This window comes from Ranitomeya imitator, chromosome 6, assembly GCF_032444005.1.
Source record: "Ranitomeya imitator isolate aRanImi1 chromosome 6, aRanImi1.pri, whole genome shotgun sequence".
Classification (NCBI taxonomy): Eukaryota; Metazoa; Chordata; class Amphibia; order Anura; family Dendrobatidae; genus Ranitomeya; species Ranitomeya imitator.
Genome location: NC_091287.1, coordinates 92,791,399 through 92,811,821, shown reverse-complemented (window position 1 = coordinate 92,811,821; position 20,423 = coordinate 92,791,399). Strand labels below are relative to the sequence as shown.

Here is a 20,423-nt window from a genome sequence, read left to right as displayed (position 1 = left end):
TTACCCCCACATATGAGGTATCGGCGTACTCGGGAGAAATTGCCCAAGAAATTTTATGATCCATTTTATCCTACTGCCCATGTGAAAATGAAAAAATTGAGGCGAAAAGAATTTTTTGGTGAAAAAAAAGTACTTTTTCATTTTTACAGATCAATTTGTGAAGCACCTGGGGGTTCAAAGTGCTCACTAGGCATCTAAATAAGTTCCTTGGGGGGTCTAGTTTCCAAAATGGGGTCACTTGTGGGGGAGCGCCAATGTTTAGGCACACAGGAGCTCTCCAAACGCGACATGGTGTCCGCTAACGATGGAAATAATTTTTCATTCAAAAAGTGAAATGGCGCTCCTTCCCTTCCGAGCCTTACCATGTGCCCAAACAGTGGTTTACCCCCACATGTGAGGTATTGGTGTACTCAGGAGAAATTGCCCAACACATTTTAGGATCCATTTTATCCTGTTGCCCATATGAAAATGAAAAAATTGAGGCTAAAAGAATTTTTTTGTGAAAAAAAAGTACTTTTTCATTTTTACGGATCAATTTGTGAAGCACCTGGGGGTTCAAAGTGCTCACTATGCATCTAGATAAGTTCCTTGGGGCGTCTAGTTTCCAAAATAGGGTCACTTGTGGGGGAGCTCTAATTTTTAGGCACACGGGGGCTCTACAAACGTGACATGGTGTCCGCTAAAGAGTGGAGCCAATTTTTGATTCAAAAAGTCAAATGGCGCTCCTTCCCTTCCAAGCCCTGCCGTGCGCACAAACAGTGGTTTACCCCCACATATGAGGTATCAGCGTACTCAGGACAAATTGGACACCAACTTTCTTGGTTCAGTTTCTCCTTTTACCATTGGGAAAATAAAAAAATTGTTGCTAAAAGATCATTTTTGTGACTAAAAAGTTAAATGTTCATTTTTTCCTTCCATGTTGCTTCTGCTGCTGTGAAGCACCTGAAGGGTTAATAAACTTTTTCAATGTGGTTTTGAGTACCTTGAGGGGTGCAGTTTTTAGAATGGTGTCACTTTTGGGTATTTTCAGCCATATAGACCCCTCAAACTGACTTCAAATGTGAGGTGGTCCCTAAAAAAAAATGGTTTTGTAAATTTCGTTGTAAAAATGACAAATCGCTGGTCAAATTTTAACCCTTATAACTTCCTAACAAAAAAAAATTTTGTTTCCAAAATTGTGCTGATGTAAAGTAAACATGTGGGAAATGTTATTTATTAACTATTTTGTGTCACATATCTCTCTGGTTTAACAGAATAAAAATTCAAAATGTGAAAATTGCGAAATTTTCGCCAAATTTCCGTTTTTATCACAAATAAACGCAGAATTTATTGACCTAAATTTACCACTAACATGAAGCCCAATATGTCACGAAAAAACAATCTCAGAACCGCTAGGATCCGTTGAAGCGTTCCTGAGTTATTACCTCATAAAGGGACACTGGTCAGAATTGCAAAAAACGGCAAGGTCTTTAAGGTCAAAATAGGCTGGGTCATGAAGGGGTTAAAGGGAACCTGTCACCCCCCCAGGCGTTTGAAACTAAAAGAGCCACCTTGTGCAGCAGTAATGTAGCATTCTGACAAGGTGGCTCTCTTAGTTATTGGTGCTGTAACTGCAAAAATAATCCGTTTTGTAATTTCCACAAATGAGCATTTTCACTTCTTTAAAACATATCAAATGTATAGAAATTCTACTGTGCCTAATAATTTGGAACAGTGCATTTTGAGTTTTTATTCATTTTGGAGATTATACTGTTATCATTGGGAGGTTTCTTCAATAAAATTCGATGTATACTCTAATGGGTGATGTCTTTTATTAGACTGACTGTCATTTGCACCAACCATTTAGGAAAATCCGAGAAAAATGTAATTTGCATAATAATTTGCAACATGGTGTATATAGATATACATATATATATATTTTTACTTTTTATTATTATTATTATTATTTATTTATATAGCACCATTAATTCCATGGTGCTGTACATGAGAAAGGGGTTACATACAAAGTTATAGATATCGTTTACAGTAAACAAGTTTACAATGACAGACTGGTACAGAGGGGAGAGGTGTTAGGTTTTGATTTGATCTTATTTTTAATATTATTCCATACTGTATTATAATTTTTTTATATGCATATTATTATACACCATCCTCTGGTGTACATGGATTCTTCCACCACCTATGTAAATTACCCAGTAGGCGCTCAATGTCATCCATCCATAATCTCTCTTGCATCCATCCAGTAGCACCAGGACAAATGGATAAGGCAACGCTCTGATAATGGACTGCCACGAAGTTCGTATTTAACATCTAAACAGGAAATTGTAGGCCGAATTGTAAAAGAAAACCAAACACTTTGTGCAGGATTTGCCGCCAGTCAGCAGGTGGCAGCATATCACCATTGTCAGAGATCTCTGCGGTATTTACAGTACAGACATATAATGAAGCAATTTCCTTATTTAAGTCAAAATAATGTAATGCCATATATAACAGCGATCTGGGTGTGGGGAACAGGAAGACAGCAAAATTGTGAAAAATGGAATGGATATGAATAACAACCATGATGCAGAAATGGAAGATTTCAGTCCACTAAAGTGTTGTAAATGATCTTTAAAAAAAAAAAAAAAAAAATATATATATATATATATATATATATATAAATGTGTCTTCTAAAATTGTATTAAGCAGGTTGGAGAACATGAATAAATGATAAGGGGTCTGTGATAGAAAATGTCCCAATTCCGCTGATATACAGTATATAGCGTACTTTTTTACCATTTTAAGGAGCAATGCCGTGTTTTCTTGCTTTGCTTTCCAAGCGATTTTGCTGTTTTTTTTTGTTTTTTTTTTGCATCAATAAATGCTAATGTCAGATAAAATGCTGCTGTTATGGTTTTGTGAATTTTTATTTTTTCTTTGCCTTTTTTCACAATATAGAATACTTTAGGTATGGTGTTTGGGGGTTTTTCACATTTTTACATACCTTTAATAAATGGTAAAATAATTTATTTATTTATTTATTTTTTTTAAAGTGTAAAAGGCACCAAAAATTGCTTAAAAAAAGGAATTTAATTTCCATAAAAAAAGGCAGAAAACAGTGAGGATAAAATGACTTAGGATTTTTATTATACTCTGACACAAACATATTGTCATAATAGTAACAGAATACCGATTTCTCAGGGGTCTACGCCTCGTACGCCGTGAGACCTTTTTCTGAATATGTTTCACAGCCGGAATCAATTTGGACCAGAAGACATTTTTTAGACTTGATTATGTCCTGCATAAAACTAAGCTGCCTGATAGGCGGATTAGAGCCTTGCAGAATGTCATTTTTTTTTTTTTTTTATCTTAACGGGATGATTAACATTATTAACAGCCTAAAAATCAACATAAAAACCGCTTCTAAGCGTGGTATATTTTCCTTCGAATTCCAAAAAAAACCCATTTAGGCGAATGTACGGCCTTACACGGCTTAGAAAAAATGAACGCAAACAACCTATAAAAGTTGGCTGACTCGAGTGTCTTTTAATTTTAGTCCTGCAAAGTGACAGCTGTCATAAAACTTCCCGTGTCAATCTATCTGCACCTGGTTACCACGATATCCTGCTGCGTGCGCTAAGTCATATAGCAGAGCACAACTGCTCGACATGGGAAAGGGAAGCCGTGGAAGCAGCTACTTTTCTTCACACACTAGACCATTGTGTGCAAAGAAAATTTCCACTTAAAAAAAAATAAATTAGGATCGAAGCTCCGTCCCAAACCCTTCATGTAATCCGGAGCCTATTTTCGGCGATACTCATGCCTTATGCGTCCTAAAGAAGCTGAGAAATTAGGCTTTTATTGTAAAAAAAAAAAGGCCTTTTATATATAACAGGATGCTGTGTTTACTGAATTATTCCTTATATATCCGCCATTTAGTGAGTCAAGATTTACCAAATCATTATAAATGCCGTCATTATAACACGCGAGGTTCTTTATTATTCTTATCTATTATTGCTATTTTACTAGTATTAAAAATCATCAAATACTTGCATCTAAAATACCTATCGTAGTGGAATGGAAATTTAGTTAGAATAACTTTTTGTTAACTTTTTGTATTTTTTAATTATATATTTTTTTAGGGCGAGTTTGAAATTGTTCTGTTTGGATCCACCACTAGTACATAACTTATTTTCTACACATGATTTATTAAAAATTGCCCAAGAGTTTGCAGAGAAGGTAATTTAAAAGATTGCAAACTGTATGACAATTGATCCATCGATCTCCTGTCAGAGACAATAGAAATCTGGCAATATATCTGTAGGTAAAATAATATAGCTGGTTTTCTAGAAGACATACTATCTCTCCTGACATGTCTGTAAATACTTGCATCCCCGTAAAGTAACAATCCTGGATTACCGTATCTTTGGTAATAATTCTGTGTCGTTCCTCTGTTATTCCTCCTAGAAATGAATGACTCTATGAATAGCTGAGTGTTACCAGCTGGGGGTGTGTCCCACTACCCTCTGACATTGTCCAATCAGAGCAGACCGTGTCAAATTATGTTGGGACACTCCCCTTTGACAAAGGAAATTGTAACACCCAGTTGTCAGTTTCTTGAAGGATTAACAGAGGACCGGCTTGGTTCTAAGGATAGATACAGCAGAAAATATGGGGCTTTTATTATAATAGACACATTAGGAGAGGTAACACGTCCCCTTTAACTTTTAGGCTGTGTGCACACGTTCCTGATTATTCGCGGATTTTTCACATTTTTTTCGCATTTTTTGGCAACCAAAATGCTTAAAAAATGCATACATATGCATCCCATAATTTATAATGGTTTCCGCAATTTTTGTGCACATGTTGCGTATTTCCGTGAAAAAAACGCATGCGGAAAAATACGCAGCATGTTCATTAATTTTGCTGATTTTAAGCGGATTTCCCACTGTATTATTGCATTGGGAACCTCCGGAAAAATCCGCACAAAAGACGCGCAAAATACACGATAAAAACGGGACAAAAACGCCTGCAGAATTCCTGCGGAAAACCTCAGGATTTTCTCAGGACTTTTCTGCATACTTTCCGGACGTGTGCACATACCCTCACTCTATATGTTTCGGGTTCTCTCCTAATATAGAACACCATATTTCAGGTAAAATGAGATGAGGTGTCAATTTTTCCATTCGAGTTTTTCTCTTTTGTGTGAGTTTACAAATACTAACCAACAACTAAATGAGGCCAAACTTGGCTTCTTTTCTATAAATGTCTTGTATTTTATTTTTCTTCTGCTATGTGTTTGCTGCAACTAGATATTTATTCCTCCAGTCGCTTTAAAGCAACTAAATAAGCAGCTTTGCAAATAGTCACAATTTAAAATATGTAAAATTTGTGAGTATACATCACTAATGCAGACCTATGTGTCTCCAAGGTTACAATTGTATCTTCCATGGGTTATTCCGCTAGCTGCTGAGCACATAAACTTTGGAAAGTTGTAGATCCTTCTCGGTTCAAGGGTTAACAGTAAGGCTGGGATCACAGCATTTTTTCCTATGTTCAGTGGCCTCATTTGGGCCTACGTCTTGGTGCCTGCTTCAACTAGGCGCATACGTCTGAAAATGATGCACGTCAGAGCGCATTATGGCTCCGTCTGCATCATTAAAGTCAATGGCCTCATCAGCGCATACACTCGAGTGTCGTTCTGCAGAGGGCAACTGAACGTAGGAGAAGACGCTGTGTGAACCCAGCCTTACTATTACTCCGCTCAGGTGTTGCCTTCCACTAAAATGTCTCAAGTAAAGACTTGTATAATATTTGCTACTTCAAGTGAGCAATAAGAAAAGTGTAAATGGGCTCCAAAAGGCTTATCAAAAGAGAAAGTAGTACATCATAAACTCCATAAAGGTGCACATCCTACATCTCTAGACACTATCGATAATGATATATGATAAAGCAGACCATAGTGAAAAAATATACACCAAACAACCAAAAACACTAAAACCAAGGGTAACCTATGGATGCCAGACACTGATGTCGGTGTCCATACTGCCATTACCGCGACCTATTGCAATAACCTGCTCATAAGGAGACAACATAGTAATGGAAAAATAACTAGAAATAAATAAGTTAATACTCATAAATATAAAAGCACCAATAAATACACTCATCCAAATATAAAAAGTAGTGATGGGGTAATATGGGCCACAGGGAGGGCAGACGGAGGCCCCACACATAGCGTTCTTACCGCAATATCATCAGGGGTCTCCTAAAGGTACAAAGGATCCGATTCATAATTGCATTTGCATGGCTTTATCTGTTTTTTTTTTTTATTTATTCTGTTTTAATTGCGCCTTATTCTTCTTTTATGTAGGTAGTGAAATTCACCGCACACATGTTCAACAACGTGAGCGAAGTTTGGGGTTTACAGATATTTTCGACTGATTCATCAGTTGCGACTTTTTAGAAACCTGCAAAATTTAGCATAAATGTATTCCAGCACCCTTGCCCAAGTGATTTTCTGTATACCTTTTTTTTGGCCAAATTTTATGTAATTTTAGTGAAACATACTTTTTTCTTTAAAAACATGTAAAAAATAAAAAAAAAAGGTAAAGAAAGAGCCTTTTTAGTTTTGCGCAAAAGTCATAAACCACATTCTCCATTTTGGAGGACTTGGCATAAAATAGAGCAGCAAATACAAGACATGTAAAGAAAAGTAACTAAAAAATAAAGAAGGAAAATGGCAAAAATGATGTATCGGGGCTGTAGTTTGTAAGACTTTCCTCAAAAACACAAAATTTTACACTCTGATGGGATTTTTTACCTGCTATTATTATTATTTTTGGTGAAATTAGATATTTGTAGCCGATTTAAGGGGGATTGTAGTATATGTGATTGTGTTTCGTCACTCAAATTTTTCTTAGCACACGAGTCTCAGCAAAATTAAAAAGTACCGTAAGGGGTATTGTAAGTGATATTGCTTGTACAGTAGTTATAAAATGGGCAAGCAATGAAAACCATAGTCTGCTTGTCTGTAAATATGGCGGAAAATGGTGCGAGCTGCTTTTTTATATTAATAGTAGACCCGGGCTTTCTGAAGCTCTAAGCAGGGGCCTATTTGGTGGCAATCGGGTGAGAGGTCCGGCAGGCAGATGTCTGGCTGCTACATATATTTATGGTGTATACACTGGTGGCGGAGTGCAGACTGACTACCTCGGAGACACTGGCACATTTCCATGGAACCCTCCTAATAAAGAGAAGCAGCCCCATCCCCCCTCTTGTTTTCATGAGGAGCGATTCTCTACATCTCATGATTGTCAGTGGTGTCGTTGTGGCCAAGAAAAGGAAACCTGTTGCACACTAAATTGCTCCCATAGACTTCAATGTAAGTCATGTCTAACTTGAATGGAACCTGTCTGTGTTGGCTGTTTTTTTATTAGATTTTTTTAAAAGATTTTTAAGTTTTTAAGTAAAAAAAATCACAGCTTTAAAGCAACACATTGCCAAACTGTCGTGCCATGTAGCATGGTGTAATGTGTGGTTGTACAAGTGTGGATGGATCTCTGCTGACTATCGGGGGCCAGAGCAACGCCTTATAGGCACCAACCTGACAGCATTTTCTATCGTTTCTTGCCATGTAGTAACACTACGGTTTTTGGCACATGACTACGAGATGCTTTGTAGCCCTAGTCTAGTTGATGTATATTTTTGCATTGTCAGATGCATGGCTGTAACAGTTTTTGGGCTAGTGATGGGGCTCTTTGCTTTTTTTCCCTTTTTTCTCTATATACAGGGGCATTTTGCCTCTATAAGACAATTTTAATATTACATATATACGCATATATATTACATATATTTTAACATTACATATACTAAATTTTTTTAAGGATGGTTTCCCCTGTACTTGAGGCTGAGATATTAGCCCCGGTTGCAGAGGAAATACAGTGCCCTGATTGCACGCTATAACTGATCATGGTTTGCTAAAGCCCGGCAGCTTTCCAGAACCCAGCAAATCCACAACTACGTCTTTTTTTTTTGTTTAGTATTTTATATATATTTTTCCTTAAGCAAGCATTATCATCAGTACTGACATCTGCAAAAGCAAGTCATAGTCACGTGGCAGTACTATAGATGCATACATATATCTGACCATGCAAATTGTCTCTTCAGAGAGGAAGAGGACTAGAACTCTAGTGCCACCTATTGGAGGTGAAACCAGCCAAACCAGATCTCCACTTTGCACTGACGAGGGGCAGTACCCCGAAACACAGTGTCTGCAAATTGAGATTCTGGTTTGGCTATTATCCTAAGTCATGTGACAAGGCTCGTTAACGCAGGGGTCCCCAAACTTTTTACACAGGGGGCCAGTCCACTGTCCCTCAGACCGTTGGAGGGCCAGACTATAAAAAAACTGTGAAAATCCCTTTTACCCAGCCCCCGCCGCAATTCACATGTTCCTCTCGCTTCTGAGCGCCCGGCGCTATGCAGAAGCGAGAGTTCCTCCAGACCTAGATGAGCACGTCCAGTGGCGTAGGAAGGAGGGTGCGGGGGGGCGGGCCGCCCCGGGCGGCACAATGCGGGGGGTGGGTCACCGGACTGCGGCCGGCGCAGGCTGAAGATATACCCCGGATTATCGCTGGAGCCTGGCGACGGCCATCTTCCGGAGGCCGCACGTGCGCAGATGTCATCCCGCGGCCATTTTCCTGAAGCCCCGGGAAGTTCTAGGCTTCTCGGGGCTTCAGGAAAATGGCCGCGGGATGACATCTGCGCACGCGCGGCCTCCAGAAGATGGCCGGCTCCAGCGATAATCCGGGGTATATCTTCAGCCTGCGCCGGTCGCGGCCCGGTGACCCACCCCCCGCCCTCGCATTGTGCCGCCCGGGGCGGCCCGCCCCCCCCTGCACCCTCCTTCCTACGCCACTGGACGTGCTTATCTAGGTCTGTAGGAACTCTCGCTTCTGCATAGCGCCGGGCGCTCAGAAGCTAGAGGAACATGTGAATTGCGGCGGGGCCGGGTAAAAGGCCTCCGGGGGCCAAATGCGGCCCGTAGTTTGGGGACCCCTGCGTTAAAGGGTTGACATTGACTGTTAGTATTGCTACCTCCAATAGGTGGCACTAGAGTTCTAGTCCTCTCTGAAGAGACAATTTGCATATTTCCCAGAGGAGCATTGCGGCTTTAAGTCTCCTCACCTCAACATGCTTATCATGTCACTCTCCACAAGGCGAAACGATACTTCTTATATCTGACCATGTATTTTTCAGGACCAAAGTACAATTATATCATATATTATTAGACTACCGGTATATTATTAATTTGGCAGCCGGCAAGGGTTACAGAGGCATGTACAGTAAGTACAATTGCCAACTAAAATTCCCTTTCCATTTTTTCCTTTCTTTGGGAAACATATATATATATATATAGGTTTCCAGACTTCAACTCTATTTATTAAACACGGCGGTGATTTACTCCGCTTGTTATTTCTACCTTAATTCTCAGGGTCTACCGTTGGCTGCTTTGATTAATGAAGGTTTTTGCCAAATTGAATTGCCCATTAATAAGTGCCATGGGCCACGGAGATAATTATAGCTTTTAAATCAGTCCACATTACCATAAGCTACAAAAACATTACACCATGTAAAAAGGCCTAATGATCTGCTAGTTAGCGATATATACGTTTCATTCACGGCTCTCCATGTTGGCTTCCAGGTTTGACCTTTTATTAAATCTGTTTTATGCGCGGCTCAGAATTAGAACAGTTTTGCTCCTGCACAAAACAGAAAGACATTTTGCTGTATCTCCCTAGAATTACTCGTTCGCGTGATTAACGGTCGCCCCTGACTGCTGATCAGGTAGTGATCGAGAAGAGAATAAGAGAATATCCTATGTGGCTGACCTACCTAATTACCATAAAGGTGAAACTTTTAATTTCATGTTTTATGTTAGATTAATGGATAAATAGATATTAGATAGAGAGATAGATAATAAATAGATCAGATAGATAGATAGATAATAAATAGATCAGATAGATAATAGATAGATATTAGATGGATGGATAGATAGATAATAGACTGGAGACAGAAAGATGGATAGATAAAAGATGAGCGATAAACATGTTAGATTAGAGATACATAAATATATGATAGATAAATATATGATTAGATAGATAGAAAGATAGATCAGAGAGATAGATGATAGATAGATATATAATAGATAGATAAGCGATAGATAATAGAAGGATAGATAGATAATAGATAGATAAGAGATATAGATGATTGATAATAGATAGAAGGATAGATAGAAGGATAGATAATAGATAGAGAATAGATGGATAGATAGAAGGATAGATAGAAGGATAGATAATAGATAGATAATAGATGGATAGATAGAAGGATAGATAAGAGATAGATAATAGATAGATAAGAGATAGATAATAGATAGATAAGAGATATAGATAGATAGATAAGAGATAGATAAGAGATTGATGATAGATAATAGATAGATAAGAGCTATGTAATAGATAGATGTACCTGTGTGCCTTGTTTTTTGCTCATGTTTAATGTATTTGTCTATATTTGCCCCTTTCACATGGAATAAATGGCGCTATAAAAATGTAATAATAATAATAAAATAATAGATGGACAGATAGTTAATAGATGGATGGATAGATTTTTTTTCTATTTGTGACACAATTTATTTCACTATTTTTTAGTATATGCTGCAGACTTAAAAATGATGAGAAGAGCGGACATATTTAAGATTGCACTTTTGAATTAAAGTATTAAAAAAAGTTTCATTTTGTAGACAGGTTGCAGCTTTCACCCTGATTCATGAAGATCGTTGATTTTCTCACTGGCCCTGATGAGGGGGCATGGTGGAGTAAGACGCTGCCGATTCATGCAGAGATATTGTACTTCATGAATCCGGAGTGTCTGACAAGTGGCGTCCGCCCATTTTGGCGGAGCTGGAAGAAACTGGTGTGACTATTGTGAAAGTATTACACTAAAATTCGGGTCCAATTACTTGGATGAATCGGGGTCAAAAAGTTTCAATTTGTTCAAAATTCATTTCTAATTTGCTTCATTTGACACATTGGTCTCAGACTTTTTTTTGACATTGAGAAGTTTGGCAAAAAATGATTAAAAACTGGACTGGCGTTATTTCTGCCAAATTTATCATTGTGATGACACATTTGATACATAAGGAGCGATGACGTTGAAGTGAGTGCAGTAGACCTTTGGGCCAAATGACGCCATCTTTGATGAATTTGGGCCAGAGAGTGTACAGTATTCTAGAACTAAATCCAAGGAGAACTAAGAGTCCAGAAGGTAGCCAAAATAATATTCACATTAATATTTTATTGAAAAATTATCATCATTAAAAATTCGTGAACAAAATCCATAGTGCATCAAAACAAACCTAGGATCGAGGACTAAGATACTACTGGATATATATGGTTGTAAATGCCTATGATGAAATGTATGACCAGTATACTCCCATACTAAACATGAGGCTATAGGAAAAGTGCAACAGCTCCATTAACTAGCAGATATAACTCAATAGGTACCGGTACTGCCGCTGTGCATTTCCCCCAATAGCCGTGCCAAAGAAGGCACATATATTAAATGATTAATTAAAGATTAAAAGTTAATTACCCATGCTGGTGGTGAGTCCAGTCCAGGTCCAGGTGAACTACCCCAACGCGCGTTTTGCGTACAATAAATCCCGCTTCCTCAGGGGGCGTGCTATTTATACAAGTATTCTAGAACTGTGTAATGTTTCAGTGCACAAAACTACATTTTTTTTTTATACTCATAAAAGTTTGGAACATAATTTATTTCTAGAAATGCTAAAAACAATGTAGATGTAAGCACAAGTAGAAAAATCCTATCCCCGAATTTTCTGCCTGTATAGGCCACAAGTCAGCCTGCTGTGTGACGTGACTGCTGGCTCTGGCGCTCTGTATCTTGGGCCAACACTTGGCTTTTTCAGAGGCTGTTCACCCCATAAAAATAATGGAATTGCCTGCAATCCAAAGTGAACTGTCGCTCGCAACTTTCATTATTTCATATGTAAATCCTTCAGGAGAGAAGGCACGGCTCATAATGTAACTACAGTAAAGCTGCCATACATATGTGATATGTAGCCCTAGAATAGAAGAGGGAGATTTATCTGAAAAGCGAGCTATTTCCTAATTTCCCATAGACCTCAATGGAGTGTGATTGCATACATGTGGCTAGCTTGCCTCCGCAAACAACAGACTAGCCCCCTCTTCTTTTGATCTGTGGGGGGGCCCAGTAGTTGGGCCACCGTCAATCAGAAATATATGCTAAATATCAATGTACTATGAATGAGAAGCTAGAGAGGTGTATATTCTCTTTCTACAGTCCCTGGATCTTCTTTGCGGGGAGCAGTGGATGACAACCACTTACAGAATGGATTTGCGTTCCGAGGATTTGGTGCAGATTTTATCCAGTCGCCTCCAGCAAAGTGAATGAGTTTTACCTTGATCTCATCTACATTCTGCGTTGTTTTTTGATGTGGAATCCGCACTGAAATCGGCTTTTGTTGCATTTTTTTAAATCCGCAGAATGGCAGTTTCTTTTGTGGAAATCCGTTTTTTGGTTTGGATTTTAGCAATTTTTTTCAAACCGGACCCTAAATCTGTAGCTTAAACTGCAAGCCTAGCATTGTTTTAATGCAGTGTTTTAACCCTTTTTCGCAACTAAAACGCATTAAATGACAAGAAATGCCAGTTAGATCTAGAAATCGTACAGTGTTCAGTTTAGAAATCCGTACGGAAAATTCACACTATTATAGTAGGCTACGATTATGAGCCCATGTAGTTCAAAACGCGTCACCTCTTCATTTGATTCTATCACCCTCTTTCCTTCCCCATTTTCCTTTCTTGTTTTTAAATATGTTTTTTAACCATTTTTTTTAAATAAAGATGTCCATTTTATTTTTGGGATTTGCTGAATTGAAACCTTGCCGCCCTCACTAACACTATTCTAGTGCCTGTAGGCTGGGTTGTTCACTTGTGTAATTTGGTTGGATTTTCTTCACTGATTTTCCGCACGAATTTTACAGAACCAGCAAATTGGATGAGTTTTAGTTTGTTATTAACATTCTGTCTTTTTCTGTGTGCGTAATTAACGTGGAAATTATTTTTTTCTTTAATTTTCAGCAAGTTAATTTCTTGTCTAGAATCAGATTTTACTGCTCAGCCAGAATTCACATGTTACATATTTGGTGTGGATTTTACATCCGGATTTCTAAACTGAAATCAGCAGCGTTTCTGCATCTAAAATCCACCCATACTTTCCGCACTTAGTTATGTGTTTTTAGGTACGTTTTGTGCACCAAAAATGTGACCAAATCAGACTACTTGCAGATTTATGATCCCCGTTCAAGTCAATGGGTAAAATCTGCTCCAAAAAGGTGAATTTCCACAACAGAAATTGACATTCTGCAGCTTTATAAAACCCAACAAAAGGCCATTTTTATGCGGATTCTGCACAAAAAAAAAGAGAACTAGCATGTGGATGAGATTAAGTTAAAACAGTGATAGTAAATTATCAATTTGGAACTATGAAAATCTGTAACAACCCTAAGGGGCATTATACTGGCAAACATTAATAATTCAGGTTAGACTTTATGTAAGAGGAGAACTATTTGTCTTATTTATCTAGGTGATTTTCAGAGGGACTTACCTCTCTAAATCAGCAATAGGACAAATGTTAGCGATTTCACAGCCGTTCAGGAGCGCTGCTATTATACTAGGCCGCAGGATTTCTGTGCTGACAAATTCTTTTGAAAAGGTTAGTGAAAATATTGTAAAAAAAAAAAAAAAATTGTCAGTCTATACCCTGGTATCTCCTAAACGCTCTGCGCACTGATGCCCAGTGATGGTGCCACGGATACTTCTCAGGCCCTGATTAATGTTCCTGGTGCTGCCACCCTCTTGCCGTTGTCTGTTTCGGTGTGTTATTAGAAGTAATATGTATGAATCCTCGGCGTGCGCTTATTTTTCATTTTAATTGCATATTGGAGGCTGCCATGACAGCTGTAAAGGTTATAGTTAAGACCAATTGTTCATGCCCGTACAGCAGCTCGTCTCATTACTGTGCACTAATAATTGATATGGAGAAGAGGTGGTAACAGCCCAGACGCACATAATTTCATATGATGAAGATATTTTTCTATCGTAAAAGTGGCAGGAGATGAAAAAATGCCGCGTGATATACAGAGCTGCCTTTTAATAATGGCCGGCGCTCGTACAGATTTAGAATAATTTATTGGAAAAGTCTCAGGAATTTTGTGTTTTAACAGGCTGGAAAGTGCAAAGTCAGGCTGTTCTCGTGTATGCCCGGCGTACGTCAGGAAATCATTAGAGATAACTATATTTATCATTATTAATTCTGCTCCGCTCCGGTATCTACAGGACTTTCACATTTTTCCTGATGTACTGATTCTGTGCACCTGTCTAATCAGTGGAACTGTAGGGGCGTCTGGGTAATCCTCGCCCGCTCACCATTCTTTCTAATACGTTTTGCCAAAATCGCTGGCTGTCTAAATAGCCATTACCACATATAGCCAGAAATAAACTTTTGTCTGGTTGGCGGTATTCTAGAGCCTACACAAGGCTGCAATGCTATGTTCAGTGAACCTCTTACATCTGTATGGGTATGTTTTATAAAGTTTTCTTCACAGTGTTCTTCTAAGGGTATGTTCTCACAGTAAACGCTGCAGGTTGGACCAACGAACTTTTGTAGCGTCCAACCTGCAGCATCCAGATGTTACAACATAGTGGATGGGATTTCAAGAAATCCCATGCCAACTATACGTGCACAGTTAAGTAAATAAGGCAGCACACTGCAGCGCTAAAACATGCAAACTTGAAAACACGAAATTTGAACTGCATTACTGCACTAGAAATATGAAAAATGAGAGCTTTTAGCGCATAAAAATGGCCAATTTTATGTGTACCTGGTAGCCCCTTTACGGCATCTCTCTTATACCAGGTCCTACGCTTGCCTTACGTCGCTGAGAATAAACGTCTCCATCTGAATGGAGTATTGAATGCCGTAAAGGGGCTACCAGGTACACATAAAATTGGCCATTTTTATGCGCTAAAAGCTCTCATTTTTCATATTTCTAGTGCAGTAATGCAGTTCAAATTTCGTGTTTTCAAGTTTGCATGTTTTAGCGCTGCAGTGTTCTGCCTTATTTACTTAACTATATACGAGTTGGCGACTCTAGGTTCAGCACCTGTTCACACTGAGTCTATGTTTGGATGTGCAGGTCAGGTTTTTGAAATGTATTCTCTAGCCCAGGGGTCCCCAACTCCAGTCCTCAAGGCCCACCAACAGGTCATGTTTTCAGGATTTCCTTTGCATTGCACAGGTGATGCAATTATTACCTGGGCAAAACTAAGGAAATCCTGAAAACATGACATGTTGGTGGGCCTTGAGGACTGGAGTTGGGGACCCCTGCTCTAGCCTTCTGATCGTGCACTCCACCTCCTAGCTTCAGGTGTTTTAATTAGAGCAGGTCCAATACCCCTCCACAGAGAGAGAGAATTTTAGTCTAAGAAGAGGTTTCACATGTACCCATTCAGATGGAGACGTTTATTCTCAGCGAGGTAAGGCAAGCGTAGGACCTGGTATAAGAGAGATGCCGTAAAGGGGCTACCAGGTACACATAAAATTGGCCATTTTTATGCGCTAAAAGCTCTCATTTTTCATATTTCTAGTGCAGTAATGCAGTTCAAATTTCGTGTTTTCAAGTTTGCATGTTTTAGCGCTGCAGTGTGCTGCCTTATTTACTTAACTATATACGAGTTGGCGACTCTAGGTTCAGCACCTGTTCACACTTAGTCTATGTTTGGATGTGCAGGTCAGGTTTTTGAAATGTATTCTCTAGCCTTCTGATCGTGCACTCCGCCTCCTAGCCACAGGTGTTTTAATTACAGCAGGTCCAATACCCCTCCACAGAGAGAGAGAATTTTAGTCTAAGAAGAGGTTTCACATGTACCCATTCAGATGGAGACGTTTATTCTCAGCGAGGTAAGGCAAGCGTAGGACCTGGTATAAGAGAGATGCCGTAAAGGGGCTACCAGGTACACATAAAATTGGCCATTTTTATGCGCTAAAAGCTCTCATTTTTCATATTTCTAGTGCAGTAATGCAGTTCAAATTTCGTGTTTTCAAGTTTGCATGTTTTAGCGCTGCAGTGTGCTGCCTTACTAACTTAACTATATACGAGTTGGCGACTCTAGGTTCAGCACCTGTTCACACTGAGTCTATGTTTGGATGTGCAGGTCAGGTTTTTGAACTATACCTGCACAGACGCCCGCTTCTTACCTGCAGAGACGGACATGCGACGCGTCTTCCCAGACCGCAGCATGTCTATTTATCTTGCGGAGGAGACACAATATATGGGACGCGGTGATTCCGCACCATTCAGTGAACACATGCGGATTCACCTGCGTTCAATAGCCGGCAGCTCTTTGGACGCAGCGACATGTGCTACATCCAAAGCACTGCCAACTACTGAACATGGGTACCTACCCTAACCATCCAGCAGCAGAAATTATTTTAATCCACTTTTTGGAGTTCTAGTGCTACTTTTATTATTATTATTCCACCTCGCTCACACACAGATCAGTTGGTGGCTGCCTCCTCTATGACTATTCAGGTCAATTAGAACTGTATTTAGCTGTATACCAATGTTGCCCCCTAGTGGTGGCAATAAGCTGCTGAGAAACATTGAACTTAAAGTGAACCTGTCATCAGGAGTTTGCTAAGTAAACTACAGGCATTGTCAGGTTGGCATTGTTACACTGATTAAAATGATACCTGGCTTGAAGAAATCTGACTTGTGGTTCTTGTTTAATCTGTGTGTACAGTTTTGAATTAATGAGATGCTCGTGCTTTTGGGGCGGCCTGTGAGTGGGGCTTTATGTAGTGCTCTGGCCTCATCATCATTCTGAGCTTAAATGACCGGTTACTAAACCTCCAGTGACCTGCCTCCTATTTTAAATACTGTGACTGCGCATTTAATATTCTGCTGATGATGAGACAAGAGCACTAAAAAAAGACCCCCCCACAGGCCCGCCCCAGAACACAAGCATCTCATTCACTCAAACTTGCAAACACAGATTAAACAAGAACCAGAAAACAGATTTCTTCAACCCAGGCATCATATTAATGAGTGTAATAGCACCAACCTGACAATGCCTGTAGTTTACTGAGCAAAATCCTGATGACAGGTTTGCTTTAATATCTCTGTTAGTCCCATAGACTTTGAATGCAAAAGCCGGGTGATGTTGGAGCCCCACTGCATTCAAGATCATTGCAAAATAGTTGCATCTATTTTTCAATTTTAAAATCTTTTCTGAGGGTGGACATGTTTGATGCACACACTTCCAATATTATCTGTACAGTAAATAAGGGTGTGTTTGCTTTGTGGCAGCTGCAGTGCTTGAAATCCATTAAAATGATTAGAAAAATGTCACGACACTAGGAAGTATAAGAATTCCCCAGAGTCCAGAGATTCACAAGCAATGGGCATACTGAATCCAGATTGTATGTTTAGTATTTCTATCTTGCTTTATCTAAACTTCCAGTTATACAATAGAAGAGTCATCTGCCCCTAAATCCCAAATCCTCTGCTGACTCTGACCCAGTCTACACAGCAAAGACGACAAATGAGCTGCAGAAAGCAGAAAATAACAGCCTATTGTTTGTGGCTTGTATGAATACTGAAATTGTATTTATATTGATAGTCAAATAAAGGTAAATACCATCATGTATTTAAAATATGTTTATAATAGAAACTGTATTCAAATAATAAGGCTATATTAAGACATTCCAGATACTCTGCAGATTTTCTTTCCATATTTTTTTAACCACCTTATTTCCCCATTGTGCTTAAATAAGTAGTAATAATACTATACTCCTGAGTTTATTTGGGGTTCCACTGTGGGGAAAAACGATAACTTCACTGGTGATTCCTCCTCTCCTAGTACGACTCCCAAGCCAGTCTTGGCACATCCTTGCCTCCTCTGGAGACATTCCATCCCATGTGACTCATCTAGTCAATCAGAGGTTGTAGTGGTCACGTGATGAGATATTACAACAGGGGGCTGGGATACGCCAAGAACCGGATGGAGGCCCAGCCAGGAGAGGATGAAACACCAACCAGGAAAGGTACCAGGAGAGGAGGACACACCAACCAGCAAAGGTACCCGGAGAGGAGGAAACACCAACCGGCAAAGGTACTAGGAGAGGGGGGAAACACCAACCGGCAAAGGTACCAGGAGAGGAGGAGACACCAACAGCAAAGGTACCAGGAGAGGAGGAGACACCAACCAGCAAAGGTACCAGGAGAGGAAGAAACACCAACCGGCAAAGGTACCAGGAGAGGGGGAAACACCAACCGGCAAAGCTACCAGGAGAGAAGGAAACACCAACCAGCAAAGGTACCAGGAGAGGAGGAAACACCAACCGGCAGAGGTACCAGGAGAGGAGGAAACACCAACCAGCAGAGGTACCAGGATAGGAGGAAACACCAACCGGCAAAGGTACCAGGAGAGGGGGAAACACCAACCAGCAAAGGTACCAGGATAGGAGGAAACACCAACCGGCAAAGGTACCAGGAGAGGGGGAAACACCAACCGGCAGAGGTACCAGGAGAGGAGGAAACACCAACCGGCAAAGGTACCAGGAGAGGAGGAAACACCAACCGTCAAAGGTACCAGGAGAGGAGGAAACACCAACCGTCAAAGGTACCAGGAGAGGAGGAAACACCAACTGGCAAAGGTGCCAGCAAAGGAGGAAACACCAACTGGTGGAGGTTTTTTTTTTTTTTCAATTCTCAACTTATTCTTTGATTAATTCTATCTATAAACCATTTTATCTATTGAAAATATTACATTTTAATTTTTTTAGGTGGTATTGTTCTGTACTTTATGATAATTTCAGTTTTACATTTTATATGATTTGAGAATAATTGTCAAGAGGAATGAAAAGGAAAAAAAAACAGACTTGGAAAGTACCCCAGCTTTTTAGTTTAGGTCAACTAATTCACATTAACAAACTTTTTAAGCAAAAATCAATTTTACTTTAAGAAGCTGGAGAAACTGCGCTTGTTCAATAGACATAAATATTTTATTGGTTCCCTGCCATAAACGTTACCATTAATTGCGGTGAGGTAAGGCATTGCTGTAGTCTGCAATCAGGAACCTTGACCGGGGGGTATTAAAAAGACTGAAGAGCCCAAAGGGTTAAATCTTTCCGAGCCTGTGGCAGGGAACAGATACACTTTGACAGTCAATTTCAGCCAGTAATATATATCCTATGGAGCATGGTTGGCAACATAATAAAACAGGCTGAACTGAGCAGGAATATGTATGATTCAGATGACATGTTTTTTCTAGGTAGCTGAATTTAGAGGCAGGAGGCTTTCCACACAGTGATGCAAGGTAGAGTTTGATAAAATGCTGAATGAACGTTATTTGCAACTGTCAGAAAGCACAAATCACAAAGTAACCGAATTTGTGAGTGCCGCAGTGCCTTCTGTACGCCAGCTTATTTCCCTGCCCTGATATATGTCTCCTTCCATTCCCTGAGCATAGACAAAGGGAAGATATACGGCGGAATGAGCAGTCATATTTAATCAGAACCTTAATGGTGAATTAATAGCATATTTCTATAATATGTCACATGGAGTAATAATAAATTAAAATAAGTCAGAAAATTTGCTGGAGGGAAGGAAAAAAAAAGTAGGAAGGGTTTGGGGTTTCGTCCTGTTCTATTGTTATATAGAATCATAGTTTGGTATAAGAAAGGAAACAAATCCATGAAAAAGTAGAAAATGTGCATGGGAAAAATACTACTCTATGGCATATATGGGTACTGTAATGCAATTTTTTTAAGCAGTTTAGTTTACAAAACAGCCCATTAAAAAGAATCAATATCACACTAGATATACACGATTTGAAGTAGTATTTTTGTTTTGAATTGTGTTAAATGTTTTGTACAATTATTTGATGCTGCTAATAAGTGTTGCGGATGGCAAACTGTGGATGAAATCAATCTCCTTCACCCTCTGGCAGCCAACATTACAGTCCCTTCTTTGTCTTCCTGCTGCTCCTTTACTGAAAAGCAGGGCAGAAAGCTAACTCTATTGGTTGTTCTTTAGTAGGCAGAGGCAGGGAATGGTGACGGAGCATGTGTGTCCATCAGCATTCGGTTCATTAGGTAGACGTCCATATTGCTATGCATTTGAATGTGTTCAGGTAGCGCCATAATATTTAACTGTTCACTGGATCTTTTTTTTTTAAAGCATGCAAATTGCCCCAGTTGACACTGATTGATGGAGACTTTGTGCAGTTTGGACCTTGAATAAAAAAGCACTCCTCCTATCAAAGTTTGTATCCTCTTCA

General features: G+C 39.5%; 1 protein-coding gene across 1 annotated transcript in view; it reads left to right on the top strand.

The window, feature by feature from the left end:
* The window catches only part of JAZF1 (JAZF zinc finger 1), a 346,728-nt gene that overhangs the window by 163,033 nt on the left and 163,272 nt on the right, over positions 1–20,423 (top strand). The window lies entirely within an intron of this gene.